We start from the raw sequence: 18,055 nt of genomic DNA on the forward strand, positions 1-18,055 counted from the left end.
TATGTGTGTTGTCGGATTTAGAATAGTCGAGTAAAACGCGTGAGGAAAAGTGTATATTAAAGATTAAACAAACAAGTATAACATGTCAAGAATATCACAATAAAAGTGAAATGATGAAACGAATATTAATACATAAAAAGTATGTCAAGAACACACATAAAGGATAAGACGATGAAACAGGTATTAACACATAATAAAAATAAGTATAGCATGTTAAGTGTTAACGCATAAGTGACACGTATGCTTACAAGATCAAGAGAATAAATAAAAGCAAATAAGATAGCATGCAAGTAGTTTTTAGTAAAACGTACGAATAAGGCTCTAGAACTATAGACTAGGTTAAAGCATTCCTACTTTTCCTAATTCCCTATAGTTATGGCTCTGATACCAATCTGTCACACCCCAACCAATGGCGGAAACATCGGGATGAGACGAAGTGTGAAGATTGCTCGAGACATCATAACGCTAATAATTGTGACAAGTATTTAAATAATCATTTCATTTCATTTCTAAAGAATCAAGTACAAGGTTTTGAAACAAAGTACAACAACATGAATAATAAAATGATACAATACAAATACAATTCTTTCTAAGTGTGTATCTAAGCATCCTACTAGATTCCATGCATCGTCAACATCCACCTGTAACATGTTAAAATAAAGTTCAATGCAAAAGCAAAGGCGAGTATACAAGTATGATACGTACATAGCAAAAGATAAGTTTTGAACAATTCCTCATAGCAAGCATGTGATTCAAGATAAGCCTTTAAATATGGTATGTGTCTAACATATCAAACCAAGGAAACGCAATATGCTCATGACATAACCGAGATAAAGGGGCGGGTCGTTAATCCTATAGCGCTACATATGTCACGGTTTGGCTCGTACGAAGTTAATGATAAATTCAACACATAAGATAAATCCAAGTTTAAAGCATCAAGTCATCACGTATACAAGTATGTTGTAGGAATGTTCACGTGTTTAAGCAAAATGTTCATGTGTAAGTTTGTTGATAGATAAACATGTTACACCCCAAAGTGGTAAAAGTAAAAAGGGGGAAATACGAGTATACTCACAAAGTTTGCATATGTTTTCCGACTATCCAATGTGACAAAGTTGACGAGGTTGGAAGGTTGAATGCGTAAAGGTTTAAGTTCAAGCATGTTTAGAGTCGAGATTCGGAATGAAAGTGACATGAAAATATTATATCAAAATATTCATCTTCACACATAACACCTGTATGACACTTGGTAACCACAAGGGTTATAATGATTTCATGAGTTGAACACCCATAAGAATCATAACAAGGTTTAGGTCCTTAGATGATAACCTACTACTTTGACAAATGAATATGATTTCAACATCAATGATTCGAGTGTACATAGATAGTATTTAGGTTGTATAATATACACATATTATTAAGTCCAAATGTTCAAGTATTCAACTAAGAGATAGAAGATTACATCTTCATTTAGGTACCTCAAGTTGAGTCATGGGTGTCATGGATGGGGTAGGAAGACAAGGCTTCCATTTAGGTACCCCTTTGATGTTCACCACTACACTTGATGTAAAAACAACCAAGGAGGGTCATGAACTAAGGTCTTTACATGTATGTAAAGTAAACTAACTAATAGAAATCATCAAATCATGTGAGGATTGTATGTTTGGACAACCCAAGTTGTTCCATAATCACTCATGTATCAAAGACTATGTTTGACATGATTTGTGGGTTGAAACACTAGACAAAACACCAAGTTTATGAGGTTTAATCCTCTGATTTCAAATGTCTCAACCTTTTTTTTAAGCTTAACCAACCATGGGATAAGTTGTAAGCATTAGGACATAGGCATGAGATGTGTTAAACACAAGTTGCATAGGTTTAAACAAGTTTTGAAGAACATAAAAATCAAACAGAAAGTTTATGGACTATTTCGGGGCATTTCCAGGTCTGATTTCTCGAAGGAGAAGTCTAGGAATCGAACCCCATGATTATCCAAGCAAGTAGGAAAAAGAATCAAGTGAATCGGATAAGAATTGAGTGAGTTATGCTCATTTTCGTGAAGGGGTGTCAATCTGCTCGAACCTTTGCTTTCAGCTACGGTTTGGAGGATGTTTTGAGAGTTTTTAGTGTTGCAAAAGTGGTAGGGAGGCTGGTTATAAGTGGTATTTATAGGGGGAAGGATTAGGGTTTCAATGGGTTGGGCTTTGGAAGTGTTTACAAGGGGTTCAACCTTGAAACTAGCCCACAAAACCCAACTATATGGGGCTGAATTTTGCTGAATTGGGGCTGCCATATTTCTTTATTTTTTTTATTTTTTAAAACATTATAATGAGTAATTTTGTTAATTAAGTTGTGTAATAATATGCAACAATGTTTCCCCTAACTTGTAACAAGGTGAAATATGAAATAAAACATGATTTAACTAGGTAAAAAGTGTAATGTACAAGTATGTAACATGTTTGTAAGTGACAAGTATATGTCACATATTAGATGATTAACTGTTGTATAAATAAGCATATTATTAGGGGTTTTTAGGTATCAACAATATAAGGACAAGCATGGACATGCATCGTGAATAAGTATAAGTATGAATTACAAATAAGGATTCGATGTACAATGAATTCGAACGTATGAACATGTATGAATATGTAGATGGTGAATTTAAAGAAATACGAATTTTATTTATGATCCAAGTCTCGGATTTTACAACGAAAAGACGACTACAATAATACAAGATTTCCAAAAATAGCATTACAAGGCGAGATTTCTAATTATGGAAAGTATGAAAAAGCAGGGCGTTACATAGATTCTCTTCAACTCTTTTTCTTTCAAGGATCTTTGCACTGTTAGAGCATTGTTAGCTTCTCGGGTGTCTCTCCCATTCTCCTTTTTAATGGCATCTTCTTCAGCCTTTTTTGCTGCAGATGTGTCAGGCTTCTTTTGAGCTCTTTTGATATGAGGAGGAAGCTTTCTTATGCTGTTATTCTCCCCCCTTTTGGCATCAACTTCTAGATACCTTGGTTTTGAAACAATGCTTGTTGTTTGAAAGAGGTGATCTTTGATGGCTTTGATCTCTGCTTCTGTATCTTTGTACCTTGCTTCAATCATATTCCTGATCATTTCCATATGCATATTGCGAGTGGCTTCAGCAAACTGCTTTTGGAGTTGGAGATAGGGTTGTGCATGTGACCATATCTTTTGTGCAAGTTCTGCATTTGTTGGTGGAGGTCTAGAGTTTTGCACCAGAGTGGTCATCATTTCTTTAATTTAATCAATTAAGGATTCCATTTTGGTTACTATCTCCGTCAATTCATGATATCTTAATCCATCACCTAATTTAATAGGATCATCTGAATTCCTACCAGAAGTGGTTGTATTTGGTTTTGAACCAAATGCCCCTACTTCTTGGTTCTTGGGACTTCTAATTGACAGAGAGTGTACTTTTGTACACTCAACAGTTGTTGCCTTTGAGGAGGTCTTAGCTATGTAACCACTGTCCAACTGTGAAACTGTTGTCCCAACAGTTGTAGTGGCCGCCTCACTTGAAAAACCTGTAAGTGTCACTTGTGACACAAGAGGTGTACTCTCCTCCGCTTGTGGTTTAGCAATAATCGCTGGACTTGGCCTAGTCACATGTGGGAGCATACCCTTAGAGATTGGTGATAGAGAGGAATTAGGGGTGTTCAAGCCAGTTTTGTCAATTGCATCAAGTAATGGTTTCATTGTGTTGTTTCAAGTAATGTTATGGACAAAGGAATGAAATAGATCATTACTATTCCATGGGCTTGTTTGGTTACCATGTGGAAATGGAATGAATTATTACCTTGTGTTGTTTGGTAGGCAGGAGAAGATGAAGGAATAAAATCGGTGATGGGTGGCGGTAGTGGGTGGTGGCGACAACGGTTGTGGAGGCGGCGGTGGGTAACGATGGTCGGCGGTGGCGACAACGATTGTGGCTGTTGTTAGCGGTGGTGGCGGCTACGGCGGGTAGCGGTGGTGGTGGGCGAAGTTGGAGATGAAGGGTGAGAGAGGGAATTGAATGAAAAAAACAAGGGGGTAGATGGAGTGAATTTGAGAGAATTGAATGTCTTTTGTAATGGGTGATTCAATGACCTTGACCAACTAAACATATTTTTTTTTTATTCTCTCGCAATAGTCATTCCATTCCGCATACCATTCCTGCATACCAAACACTACCTAAATCCTAAGAAATAAACCCTAAACCTAGAAAATTTATATCCTAAAAGCTAAACCATAAACCCTAAAGGCTAACGCCTAAAAGCTAAAAACTAAATGCAAAAGCTAAACTCTAAAAACTAATCTCTAAACTCTAAAAACTAAATTCCATGAAAAATTCAATACAAATATCACTAGGTGTGTGTCTTCTCTAAAATGATATAAAATCAAATCTCCCAAAGTAGATAATATGTAGATTTTAGAAAAAAAAAATATACCGTAGAAGGTGTGTTTACCATAAACAAAGGAAAAATCACACGTATTGTCTTTTATCTTAATACCATTTTGCAGGCGGTGTCCTTTTTAACAAATTTGGACAGGTTTTACCCTTTATAGGGAATTTTGTTGCACGTTACGTCCTTTGAGCCTAACCCAGTTAAATTTTTCTTGTTAAATCTTATCAGCTAAGGGTATTTTAGTCTTTTTACTCATTTATTTAATATTTTATTTTAATAAATAAACAAAAACATATTAAAAAATTAATGTGTATATATATACACTAAAAAGAAAAATCAAAGTTCTCTTATACCCCACCACCTACAACCACCGTTCATCACCTAAAACCACCCTATACCACCTGCCACTGCCACCGCCACCCCACCCCACACCACCAGCCACCACCCACACCCTTGATATCTTTACCAATTTTCACATGCTTTAACACAAACAACAACAACCACAACAATATTCTCAGATATCATCCTAATCCTAATCCTAATCCATCTATCTCTAACCAGATCTGTGAAACAAACACATTCCATAAACATACATATTTCATCAGTTCAATAGCAATATAGCATATCATATTTTTGCAAGTAAAACCCAAAAGGGGCTTTTTAAAAAAACAACAAGAATAATTCAAGAAACAAATAAATTAAGCTAACCTCTAATCTGAGATTAAATCTGATGAGCTTATGTGCATATTCAATCACATCTTTCCTCTTCTCTTTAGAATCCAAAGTCGAGTATATGCAATTCAACACCTCCCAGACCGGGTTACACAATGGAGCAACAAAAGACGGCAGAAACGGGCGATCCTCTTCCATACCAAGATCACCCATCAATCCCAAACCCTCAAAAAAAAAAAAAAAAAAAAGAAAAGAAACCCAAATCGTATATATTTAGTAACACAAAACCCTTTAAAGAATCAGTCAAAATCCCCAAAATTCACACGAATTAGGTCTTGTAAGGTGATATAGAGCACATGATTATAGAGCTGAAGCTGAAATTGAAGTGGGTCTTAGTGAAATTGGGGAAAATGTTTGTACGGTTTATGGAGATTGGATACAGAGAGAATTGTGCTTATCTATTGAGACGGTTACCCATTGGATCTATTGTTGTTCTTCGTCGGTTTCTCCGACACAGGTGTGTATAGAGATACAGATGGTGTATGTTTGTGTGGGTTATTGTTGTTATGTGTAATTGTGGGTGTGTAACGGTGGTTGGATGGTGAAGACGGCGATGGTGGCAGCAACATATGGTGGTGGTGAAGATGGTGGTGGTGGCGGCTTATGGTGGTGGTAGGTGAAGGAAGAGAGAGGGGGAGGGGGAGAGATAAATATCTGTATTGTACGTTATACATACATACATACACACACACACATATATATATATATATATATTGAAATATTTTTTAAAGAATAAATCACAAGTGTTGTCTTTTAAATAAATGAGCGAGTAAAAAGATTAAATTACCCATGTGTAATAAGATTTAACAAAAAACTTTTAACTGGGTTAGACTCAAAGGACGTAACGTGCAACAAAATTCCCTATAAAGGGTAAAATCTATCAAAATTCGTTGAAAAGGACACCGTCTGAAAAAAGATATATAGATAAATGACAAAACTTGTAACTTTTCCTTAAACAAAATCATATAAATCCAGAAGATTATTATTTTATTTTGTTGTGTATTTAAATAGTTTAGATAAAGGACAAAACTTGTAATGTTTCCTTAAACAAAATCATATAAATCTAGAAGATTATTATTTTATTTTGTTGCCTATTTAAATAGTTTATATTATATAATAATTCTTTTATGAAAACATTGTCACTCTAGAATAGAATGAATGGTTGTTAAATTCAGGAAGATCTTTGGTGAGGAGTGTGACACATAGAAAGATGGGAAAAACAAAAGTGGCTGACGTGTAATCCACTTGTTACATGTTATAAATGTCATGCTGATATGGCACCACAAACACTTTTTCACACTCAGAATTGACATTGAGAAAGATCCTCCACGAGATATTATTTCTTTATTTTCAATAACAAAGGTAATATTAATATTTGTAGTGTTGTAATTATGTATAATACTTTTTCTTGTATATTCATCATCCAACATATTAACATGACTCATCAAAACTTTCGGTTAGGACATGAACTTTTCATAGGCTCCACCCCTTCTGATTGGGTTGTCGGTTAATTCAATAGCATTTACAATTATAAAAATTTATAATTAATTATGAAAAGTTAAAAGGGATCGCGTCGAAGCACAAAAAACCGCTCTTAACACCCTGGTATGAAGTTCTCGCACCGAAAACAAGAATGAGAGAGCCATATACCCATACGACATATGTGAGTCTTGTAGATACACAAGTGAGATAAAATCATATCAAATTACATGGTTCCGTTTTTGTCATGCTATGGTGTTCAATATAGATGTTCATATTTATAAAGGTATAGCCATGTGATACTCTCTTTTAGCCTCACATGGTGGTCCCTTGATGAGATTGTTGAGATATTTGAGGAGACATTTTGAGAATGTAAGGGGGATATGCATGTATAGCCACCATCCCTTTCTTTGTCTAGTATTGTCAAGGTGAATCCATGCTAGAGAAAACCATTGTGAGTGTGAGTAATGTCTCATCATTGTGGTCCTAAAGTCATGGTCTTAAGTGCGAAGATTCCTAATGGTAGCCTTTCGTACTCAAGGGTCTGAAGAGCGGGTTCCACTCGTATTGAGGTGCTCGAACACTTTCTGATAATTAAAAATTATTTTAGATAAAAACCTAGTAGAAGAAAAGATCAAAGTGCTTGTTTTCTAATATGCATGTGATATTGACTCATTAAAAACCTTGCTAGACAAAAAAAAAAGAGTTGAAACCATGGCAAACGGGAAAGTAGGGCTAAGCATAAACCCGGATGCTTACATTAATTGAGCTTATTTCTTCTTTGAACGGCAAACTACACTGGTCCTAAATACTTCAATTTAGCTATAATGGGATTTGAACCATCACCATTTGAGAATATGACTACACCTTAACAAACACCTTGGTACCATTAGAATATCACAATAACACAAAAAATGTAATGTATTACATTTCTAAGCCAATAACACTGAAGGGGTATGGTCCCAAATGCTGCATCAGTCATACGCACGTTGGGCCCTAACCAGTGGCGGACCCAGGATTTTATTTCAATGGGGTCCATTTTCGGCTCGGTCCTCGTTCGGGTCGAGTTAAAGTGAGGTTTGAACTAGATTTAAAAAAAAAATAAGAAAAATGGGCTTATCAAGGATTGAACCCATGACCTCTTGGTGGAAAAGAGGGAGATTTACCACTACAACAGCTTTCTTTTTATTTCTATGGTGTCCACCTAATTGTATTTATGGGGTCCATATATAATTTAATATACCGAATCTACTATTTTTTTTTAAAAGATTGGGGTCCGGGGACCCCGGTGGCATCAATGTGGGTCCGCCCCTGGCCCTAACCACACTCAACCGTCAAAACTCAGCCAGTTCCAAAACTCATGCACAAGACCTAACCACGTACGCGCAACCTTGACAAGCTCATGGCAATGCGCCAGTACAAATAGCAACCGCCTGCAACCAATCGGCGTGCACCAGGTTTGCCCAACCAGTTTCCACAATCATGTAATATTCACCGCTCCATTATCTTTACTCACCGCGAAAGACAAACGCAACAAGCATGGCCAGCAACTTTCCCGCACTCGGGTGACAGGTAAGCCTAAAACTCAATCTTTACTTTCGAGCACTTCTAACAAGTCTAGTACTCCTACCACGCTTGCATGCGGGAGCAACACTAGACTGGGGGACTTGATGGGGTATGGTATTACACCCGACCCGAGCGGTCGTACATTCCTGTTACTTGTTGCTTTTTTATTAATTATTTATTATTGTTGCTTATTAACCCAACCGCGAGGCCCAAGGCGATGTAGTTTACACTACTTTGGGCTGGGGACTTGTAGAGATAACCCGTAACTAGGCCTGGCCCATTGAGGTTAGGGGAGGCCCATATCTCCTATATAAATAGATGTTCACCTCATTATTAGGGCAAGATATGGAGCCGTCACACTTTGGTTACTGGAAACAGGGGATTCTTTCCCCTACCGGTCATCTTTACAGCTCCACTTTCTTCTCTTCTCCATTGCAGATCTAGGTTCAAGAGGAAGAACAAGGTGTGATTCTCTACCCTCTCAGAGAAAGCGGTCCAATCATCCCGACAGTAAAACCGTGTTTCTTCATTGGCAGAATTCTGCATGATTTAATAAAGTAGACACAGTTGTGTGTTTAGTTAAAAGCCATGTAGTTGTGGTGTCTTAGCCTATGAATGGATGAACTGATTTAATACCTGCAAGGCTACAAGTACAAAAGTACAAAGATCAGACATATACCTTGTATATTAACCAACTGGGGTAGCTCAGTTGGCCACCGATACCCACCTCTTCCCAGAGGTACCGGGTTCGACTCTTGGAAGTGCCATATGTCGCTCAGGGTAAGAACTCAGCATGAGGAAGTCACCGCGGAGCTAGCTTGGTCGGGTAGCGGCTCCCGGAGTGAGATCACTTCGACGGTTGGGAGAACCGTGCACTATCCCCCACCTTGTAGCTGCAAACAAATTAAACTTGTTTTTAGAAAAAAAAAATTAATTAGGGCAATATGATCCATACATTTTGTACCTAGAAAGTGGCGATATTTTGGTTTTACCCACCCATTCCAATGTTATATATTGGGACACAAACGAAAATGTTGTGACAAACGTGACACATCAATGCCCAATGACACTTAAATATGGTGTTGATAAAAAAATTATTCATAATGTTTTAGAGGTTAAAAAGGGTCTTTACGAACAAGTGAATTTAAAAGCATTATTAATGTTATGAACAGTTTTGATAAAAATACTAAAACTAAAATTTGACAATGTAATGATAAGTTAATGACCAGGCAGCCAAACTATTAAAAGTCCAAATGAAACAATCCAAAACTATAAAACAAGCAAGTTACAAAAATCGAACATAATCAAGAGTATATTCCAGGTTATTTACCAAGTATTACTAGATTATGTGTAATGGTTATGTGGGTGTGAAAAAAAGTTTTGTCACATCACCGTCAAATAGGCATGCTGGAGTGGTTTCACTTTTAATGCTCACTAAGGTGTGTTATAGTCATGTGAAATATGAAATGTTAAATTAAAAAAGAAATGGAAAAGTGGAGTCATGGATTGGCTAAGTAAATTAAATTGGATAAAAAGAATCTCCACAACCCCCATAAGTGCAACCATGTTTAACACCAACACCCACCCCCCCCCCCCCCCCCCCCGGGATAGTGTTCCCCACCCCTAAGACTATGGTGACCACTAGTTCCAACTTCCAAGCCCCCTTCTCTCTATAACACATAACACTAACCTTCAAAAGTTCTATCTTTTAAGACGTGTAGTGGTAATATTCTTACCCTTAGGTGTTTTGTGTCATTTGACAGCACAGCCAGCAATAGAGCATTATGAGACGTTTTCTAAAATGAGTGTTGTGGGGATGTGGGCATTGTGGTGTAACAGAATTAAATTAAAAAAACCATAACAATGTTATTGGACAAAAAGGCATGGAAACAGGTGATTGGCCACTTCAAAAATGGATCCCGTGTTGAATATAGAAGGCTCCTTCAATTTTTTTGCAAAAAAACGCCTACAGGGGCGGTTAGTTGGGCGTGGCGGGGCGTTTTCTTCCAAAAAAAAAGCCCAAATTCATATGACTACGGGTGGTCTAAGAATCCTCAATTGATCATCGACAATTAGAAGTCTTAGGCACTCAAAGGCTACAACGGATATATTACCGTTTCCAACGGATAGATTCTACCATCACACCCTCCATCCATACGTGATATACATCACGAGTTCTCTCCTATCCACAAGTGATAGCACACTTGCGACGGTGTGCTATCACTCTTCACCCGTTGCCATTATGTGACCACCCGACCACCCTAACCTGTAACACAAAAGGTAAAAGATAAATAAAAATAAAATAAATATTTTTTTGGTTATTTGATTTGTAGTTTTCCGTTAAATGTCTTGTTTTATTTGATAAGTGCTCTTAATGTTCACACTTCATTTCCATGTTCCTTACACGCACTTTTTACTTTTTAGTTAGTCCTTGTATAATTTTCTCCATCTTCCTTTTAGGTAAAGCGTCCATGAATATTTCATTTCAATAAGATTATATTAGGTAAAGTGTCCATGAATATTTCAATAAGATTATATTTTTTTTAAAGGAAAACTTCATTAAAAACGATCACGGAACTTACCTCTAAGACGGAGATAAGCCGCAAAAACAAAATTACATTACATCAAAACAAAAATTACACCAACCCTTCCAATCTACCGAGCCCTCTTTATGCCTGCTCGTATACCAAAGGTAACCCAAAGACTTCACTTTCCATATACGCCAACAAGTCAAAACGAATATGCCATACACTATGTCCATCCTTTTATCCGAAATCCTTAAATGATTTACCACCTGCAACAAATCTTCAACCGAAAACCCATATATACCCGACATATTGCACCAATTACTTATGCCATTCCACACCCCAGCCGCCAAAATACAAGCGGTGAAAACATGATCCGTAGTTTCTTCAGTATCGCCACAAAAAAACGCACATACTATCCCCGTGCAAGATATTCCTCCTTTGAAGAGCACTTTTAGTCGGGATCTTATCTAGCATCGCCCTCCACATAAAGATATTGTACTTACTAGGGATCCACTTACACCACGAATACACAATATCGCTAGAGGCTCCTCTTCATTAGCCAACCATTTTCTTGCCTCCTTAACCGATACTCCCATTATCCCACACCCATCCATCTTGCTTATCAATGATCCGAACGTCCAACAACCTTCTATGACAGTCTAATAACTCGTGCACCTCCACGTCCATTGTCAGATATCTTTTCCAAGCCCAGTTAATCGGCCCTATCCCATCAATAGTATTAATCCTTTCGGCAACAGTGCATCTCTTATTTTCCTCAATCCGAAACAAAGCCGGATATTGGTTCTTTAGCGATTCCGAGGATAGCCACGGGTCAAGCCAAAATTTTATCTCCTTACCATTACCCACCAAACCATGGACCGTATTTACAAATTGCATTCCATTATTCTTCAACCGATAACCAGAAGTGACAATTTTATTCCACGTACCCGAAATACTTTTATTGCATGGAAAATTTTCCCATCTTCTAACCGCACCATGCTCGGAATCAACTACCTTTCTCCATAAAGCCCCTCTTTCTACCCTGTATCTCCAAAGCCATTTCAACAAAAACGCATTATTATTATCCTCCAACTTGTTGAGCCCCAACCCACCTTTTTGTTTCGATTTCGTAACTTTACCCCATGCCACCCAATGTACTTTACATACCTCATCGGTACCTCCCCAAAGAAAGCGTTTAATAAGCGCCTCAAGCTTGTTAACAACCGTCACCGGAGTCTTATATAAAGAAAAATAGTACACCGGTAAGCTCTCTAGCACCGACTTTATAAGAACCACTCTACCCCCAATCGATAAAACTTTCGCCTTCCATGCCGACAACCGATTTTTGAACACCTCTATCACCGGTCCTAGTTAGCAATTCTACTCATATTAGCTCCAACTTGAATCCCCAAATACTTGAACGGAGTATCCCCCGCCCGACAACCCAAACCACTCGCCATATTAGTTACCTCCTCCAAAGGTTTCCCCACTCCAAACAAAATGGATTTATTAATATTTATTCGGAGCCCCGAACAAAGATGGAACACCCGTAACAATCTTCTTAACGCTTTAAAATTAAAAAGAGACCACTCACCCATAACCTTAGCGTCATCCGCATAGAGAAAGTGAGAAATTTTCGGACCATCATTAGGAAGCCTTACGCCATCAAAAGAACCACTATCACACGCCTTACGAACCATACCCGAGAATGCCTCCATGACAAAAATAAATAAAAATGGAGATAACAGGTCCCCTTGCCGAATTCCTTTTTCACAAGCAAACTCGAACGTAGGAGAACCATTAACTAGAACCGACGAACGAGCGGAGGACAAAATACCATGAATCCACCTACACCAAATTTCTGGGAACTTCATTTGCCGCATAACCGATAACAAAAAATCCCAATTCACGTTGTCGTAAGCCTTTTCAAAGTCTATTTTAAACATGAATAATTCTTTCCCCATCTTTCTACTCCACGAAATAATCTCACTAATTATAAGCGGGCCATCAAAAATATACCTTCCGGTTAAAAAGGCGGATTGGGTTTCATGCGTCATATTCCCCATGACTTTCTTCAACCGATTAGCTAAGACTTTTGAAATTACCTTACTCACCACCCCAATAAGATTGAGTGGTCTATAATCACCTAAATTCACCGGGTCTTTACCTTTAGGCACCAACGTGATAAAAGACGAACCGACACCCCGACTAATGGTCCCTTTGTCATAAAACTCATGAAATATATTCAAAAAATCAGAGGAAAATAAATGCCAATACTTCTTCATGAACCTAAAGTTGAACCCATCCGGTCCCGACGCTTTGTCACCCCCACAATCAAATACGGCCTCTTTAATCTCCTTCTCCAAGAAAGGTTTCACAAGTTCCGCTGCATCTTCATCACTAACTGTACGAATGCCATAACACTCCACACAAGCCTAGACTTCAACTCTTCAACAAATTTATGTCTAAAAAACCGATACACTTCTTTTTTAACCTCTTGCGGTTTAAACACCCACTCACTGTTAACCATCAAACCTGGAATAGAGTTTGCGACCCTTCGTTTGTTGACCACCCCATGAAAGAAACGTGTGTTTTCATCCCCTTCACTAGCCCACTGAACCCGGGCTTTTTGACGGAGATCTTTAGCATGAAAATCTTCTAATTCTTTTAGCTTCTTTTTAGCTTCAACATAGACCCATTGTTCTGCTTCAGTTAACTCCCGATCCTCAATAATACCGTCCAACTCAATGATATCTTGCCTAACATTTTCCTCTTCCTCCTTTTCTTTCTCGGTTTTTGAATCTCGCCATTTAACAATTGCTTTCCGCAACAAGCGAAACTTGTTCAACATAACCAAATCATATCGGCCCTCCCTAGAAAAAGACCTCAACAAGCTATTCACAAGTTCAATAAGATTATATGATACTTATAAAAAAAAAACAGTAATTCATTTAACCAATTAGAATGACAAATGTAAAAGCAGTATATAATAATAGTTATTATATATTAACGTGAGACATCCATATCAATCTTTTAAGCCATACAAACGATATTGGTTAGGTAAAGTAGCATGCTATAAATAAACTTGATTTCCACTTTTGGAATTAAGGTAAAAAAAGTAACATGATAAATCATAATTTGGCACACATTTATATACATAAACGGTTTTTTTACAAACTAGTTTGTTTTTTGTTTAATCAAGGAATAATGGATTTAAATAATCCGGAATTGGCCGCCACCGATCTTATCTACAAAAATCACCACTAGGAGTCTCAACTATTAAAATATTGGCCTACAATAGACCCTGACTAATAGAACCCTAACTCCGTTAGTCGTCGAAACAACGTTTTTGGCTGGAAAACTCATTTTTGGCTGGAAACTCAACTTTTTTGTCCCAAACCTCTTTGTAACATTAAGTTAGACCTTTAGAAACATTTTTAGTAAAAACACCAACTATTAAGGTCGCTGGAAAAAGGTTTTTTTCGCCGGAGTACTTTTTTGCCAGAATATTCAACATTTTCATTCCGAACCTCTTTGTAACCTTATATCGAACCTTTAAGAATCTTTTTCTAGCAAAGCCCCGATTATTTAGGTCGCCAGAAAACTCGTTTTTTGCCGGAAAACTCCTTTTTGGCTAGAAAACTCAACATTTTCGTCCCAAACCTGTTTGTACTCTTAGATCGGACCTTTAGGAACCTTTTTTCCAGCTAAAAACGTTTTTTCGGTGACCGGGAACTAACGAAGTTAGGGTCCTAGTCAGGATCCATTGGAGGCCAATGTGTTAATAGTTAGGACTGTCTGTGGTGATTTTTGTAGTTGGGACCAGTGGCGACCAATTAACAATAGTTGAGATTATTTAAATTCATTATTCCTTTGATTAAATGGGTTGTGCTTTATTTTTTATTTTTAGATTTTAAATTTAATTCATAAACTTATAAATGTAGTTAAAAAGAATATGGTTCGAACTGATAAATTATTTATTTTACGTTTATCAAAAACACTCGACGACATGACTTAATCTAAAAATGATTTTTTCCTAAGAACGTGAAAAATATTTACTAAGTGGATATGTGGTCTGAGTATAATTACTAAACAAATCAAGAAATAGATATATTGTTGTTATGCCTATCTTTATCAGGAAAAAAAAATTGTCATTTTGTGGCTTGAACTGCAGCTCAAATAATATCACAAAAATGTGTTTATGGTTTGGCTTAAAACTAATTGTGCTGCTGCCCAAACCAATCATCGGTTTGGTTTCGCCATCGTTTGGTATTAAATTTTCTAGTCGGCCGACTTACAAACTTCAAAATTGCTTTTAATTTTCAGCGATTAGGTTTTGATTTACGATGATAAAGAAACTGTTACTAATAGTTCGAGTTAAAAACCGATAAAACTAGGTTGTAAACATCCTAATTCTTTAACCAGATATGTTAATATTCACGAGAAATTATATGCGTGCTTATAATTGTTGCTAGGTGAATGATATATTGACAAAAGATCAAATACAAATACCCTTATCATACAAATAGGGTGAAAAGGTAAAAAACGTGGTGGCATTTTTGTAATTATTTACTCGTAGAGTAATTATCAAAATTACCCTACAAATGATCATGTAGGGTAATTTGTAAAATGTTCTTGTAGGGTAATTTTGATCTTGTAGGGTAATTTTATAAAATGTTCTTGTATGGTAATTTTGATCTTATAGGGTAATTTTGTAAAATGTTCTTGTAGAGTATCATTATTACTCTACAAATGATCTTGTATAATAATTTTGATCTTGTAAGATAATTTTGATCTTGTAGGGTAATTTTGTAGAGTATCATAATTACTCTACAAGTGTATCAAAATTACTTTGCAAGTTTCAAAATTACCCTACAAGAACATTTTACAAAATTACCCTACAAGATCAAAATTACCCTACAATATCATTTGTAAAGTAATTTTGATAATTACCCCACGAGCAAATAATTACGAAAATGTCACAACGTTTTTTTTCATGTCTTACGTATGTTTTGTACTATAAGACTCGAATAGATCCTTTCAAACCTATTTAAATGTTTCTACACTAACACGTTATTAGTTAAATTATCTTATTGTTTTCAATCTTAATTAAACAAAACATGTTGTGCCATCACAACTTTGGTGGGGTGGTCAGAGAGGGTTTTCCATAAGGATTTCTTTCTGTGAGGTCTTAAGTTCGATCCTTACTAAGTGCAATCTGAACATAATGGGAGTAAGCATTACTGGGAAGGATTCGAACTTAGAGCAAGGTTTAAATGCTTGTTCTCGATCCGAGGGAGTTGGTGAGCGTCTATGAAGCCAGTTGCACTAGCCGTTCAAAAATAACAACATTATTATTTATGATTAGAAATGTATATTTATAACACATTAAGGAATTGTTTATTGACTTTTTTATAAAGTTATATGAATACCTTATTATTTATGTCTATACATATATATATATATATATTCTGATATTTTTCAAGTTTAAAAAAATACTATTTTGTATTTTAAATTATAATTACTTGTAATTTCTTCGGTTACAACTACATTAAATGACTAATTTATTCGGTTTATTAAGAAAATTACCCAATTACCTATTACCCATTACCCAATTTATAATTTTAAACATAGAGGTGTTGTACCTTATACTTTAGGAATAACCCAAAACTATTTGATTTTTTTTACTTTTAACTCAAAATTATTTGATTTTTGTACTTTTAACCCCAAAAATTTTCATCTTTACTTTAAACCCAAGACTATTTGATTTTTTTTTTACTTTTAACCCCAAAACTTTTCATCTTTAATTTGCAATTTAACCTCACAATTTTTTTACTTTCAACTTTGTTCCTCTATACTTTTCATTTTTCGCAAAATTTTCGTTTCACGTTCCATTCTAAATTTTGCGAGTTAACACGGCGCAACGTGCGTGTGTGGTTAAACGGTTTTACGTCTTCTATTTTTTCCCGTTTGACAGGTTCATCAAAACACGCAGGTCTTAGATCGATTTAGTTATTCTTTTATATGTTTTACGTTTCGGTTTAATTTTTTCCCATTAACACGCCGCAACTTCAGTGTTGGTGGTCGCTGGCAGTAATGTGTCATTGCCTCTTTGGTGTCTGCCCCCGCCGTAACGCAGAGTGTTTAATACTAGTTAGATATAACAACTAATATTTCCATATCATGTTCATGTTGCATTTCGGATCGAAACATGTATTGTTAGCAAAACCCATAATTATATTAACTCGGTTATAATTAGAAATCAAACTATATAAATTAGTAAAGTTGGTGACCCCCCTTTACGTACCATGGAAGATTTTGCATCCAAAGTTGAATCAATGACTAGATCTAACTTTATATTGATTTTAGGAAATTACTTTTTGTTTAATAAAACTAAAAAGCGGGTTCATCATTAAAAGAATATATATTAATAATTACTGTGCAATTACTCTACAAAAGCACACAAAGTTAAATGTTCGAGCACGTTTTAGGGATATAATAATAAAAAAGAAAAGAAAAAACTATAAGTAAATTAATGTTGAAGTTATTAATAACTATTTTGTTAAAAATTTCAAACAATCCTCTTAAAATTTTGTTACTACTTTACCAAAGGGTTAACGGGGCACCAAATAGTTGAGTCGTCGACGTAAATATAAATATATAATGAACTCTATCAAATAGTTGTAACAATAGACATCCACCTATTGTGATTATTGGTCCACATGCACCCATGATCCAATGGGTAAAAAGAAAGTCGTTTGTTAACTTAAAGCTCATAGTAATATTTTTACATGGAATCGTTCTAAGTCCCATTCCTATGGCTATGTGGCTATGTGCACTCTAAAATGTAGTAATATCTAGGTTGTGGTACTAAAGAACATGTGTTTACATTGAATTACAATACATCTTATTGGACCGAACATGCTACTTGTAGGGTTGATGTTGATGGTCACGTATCAATCTTGAGGGTTGATCGGATATGGGCATGTTTGGATGAGCTTTTTTATTTCTCCTTAGTGATTTTTTAACATCTTTATCTTCTTTTTGGAAAAGTCACAACTAAGTAAATATCATTTCAGAACTTTAAATAATTGCAAAACTTACTGAGCTCCTAATAAACAATCATTCTACTAATATATTTTTATACTTAACATTGTTTAAGGGTATTTTTTTATCATTTATTATGATTCCATGTGTTGCGAGAACCATGAGAATTGCAAGAACCGTGAGAACAAATGAAAAAACCAATCAAAACCATTTTTTTTAATACAAATTTCATTATAATTAAAAAACAACATCAAAAAAAGAATTTAGACATCAAATAATTCATCTCTCTTT

The sequence above is a fragment of the Helianthus annuus genome, chromosome 9, assembly GCF_002127325.2.
Source record: "Helianthus annuus cultivar XRQ/B chromosome 9, HanXRQr2.0-SUNRISE, whole genome shotgun sequence".
Lineage (NCBI taxonomy): Eukaryota > Viridiplantae > Streptophyta > Magnoliopsida > Asterales > Asteraceae > Helianthus > Helianthus annuus.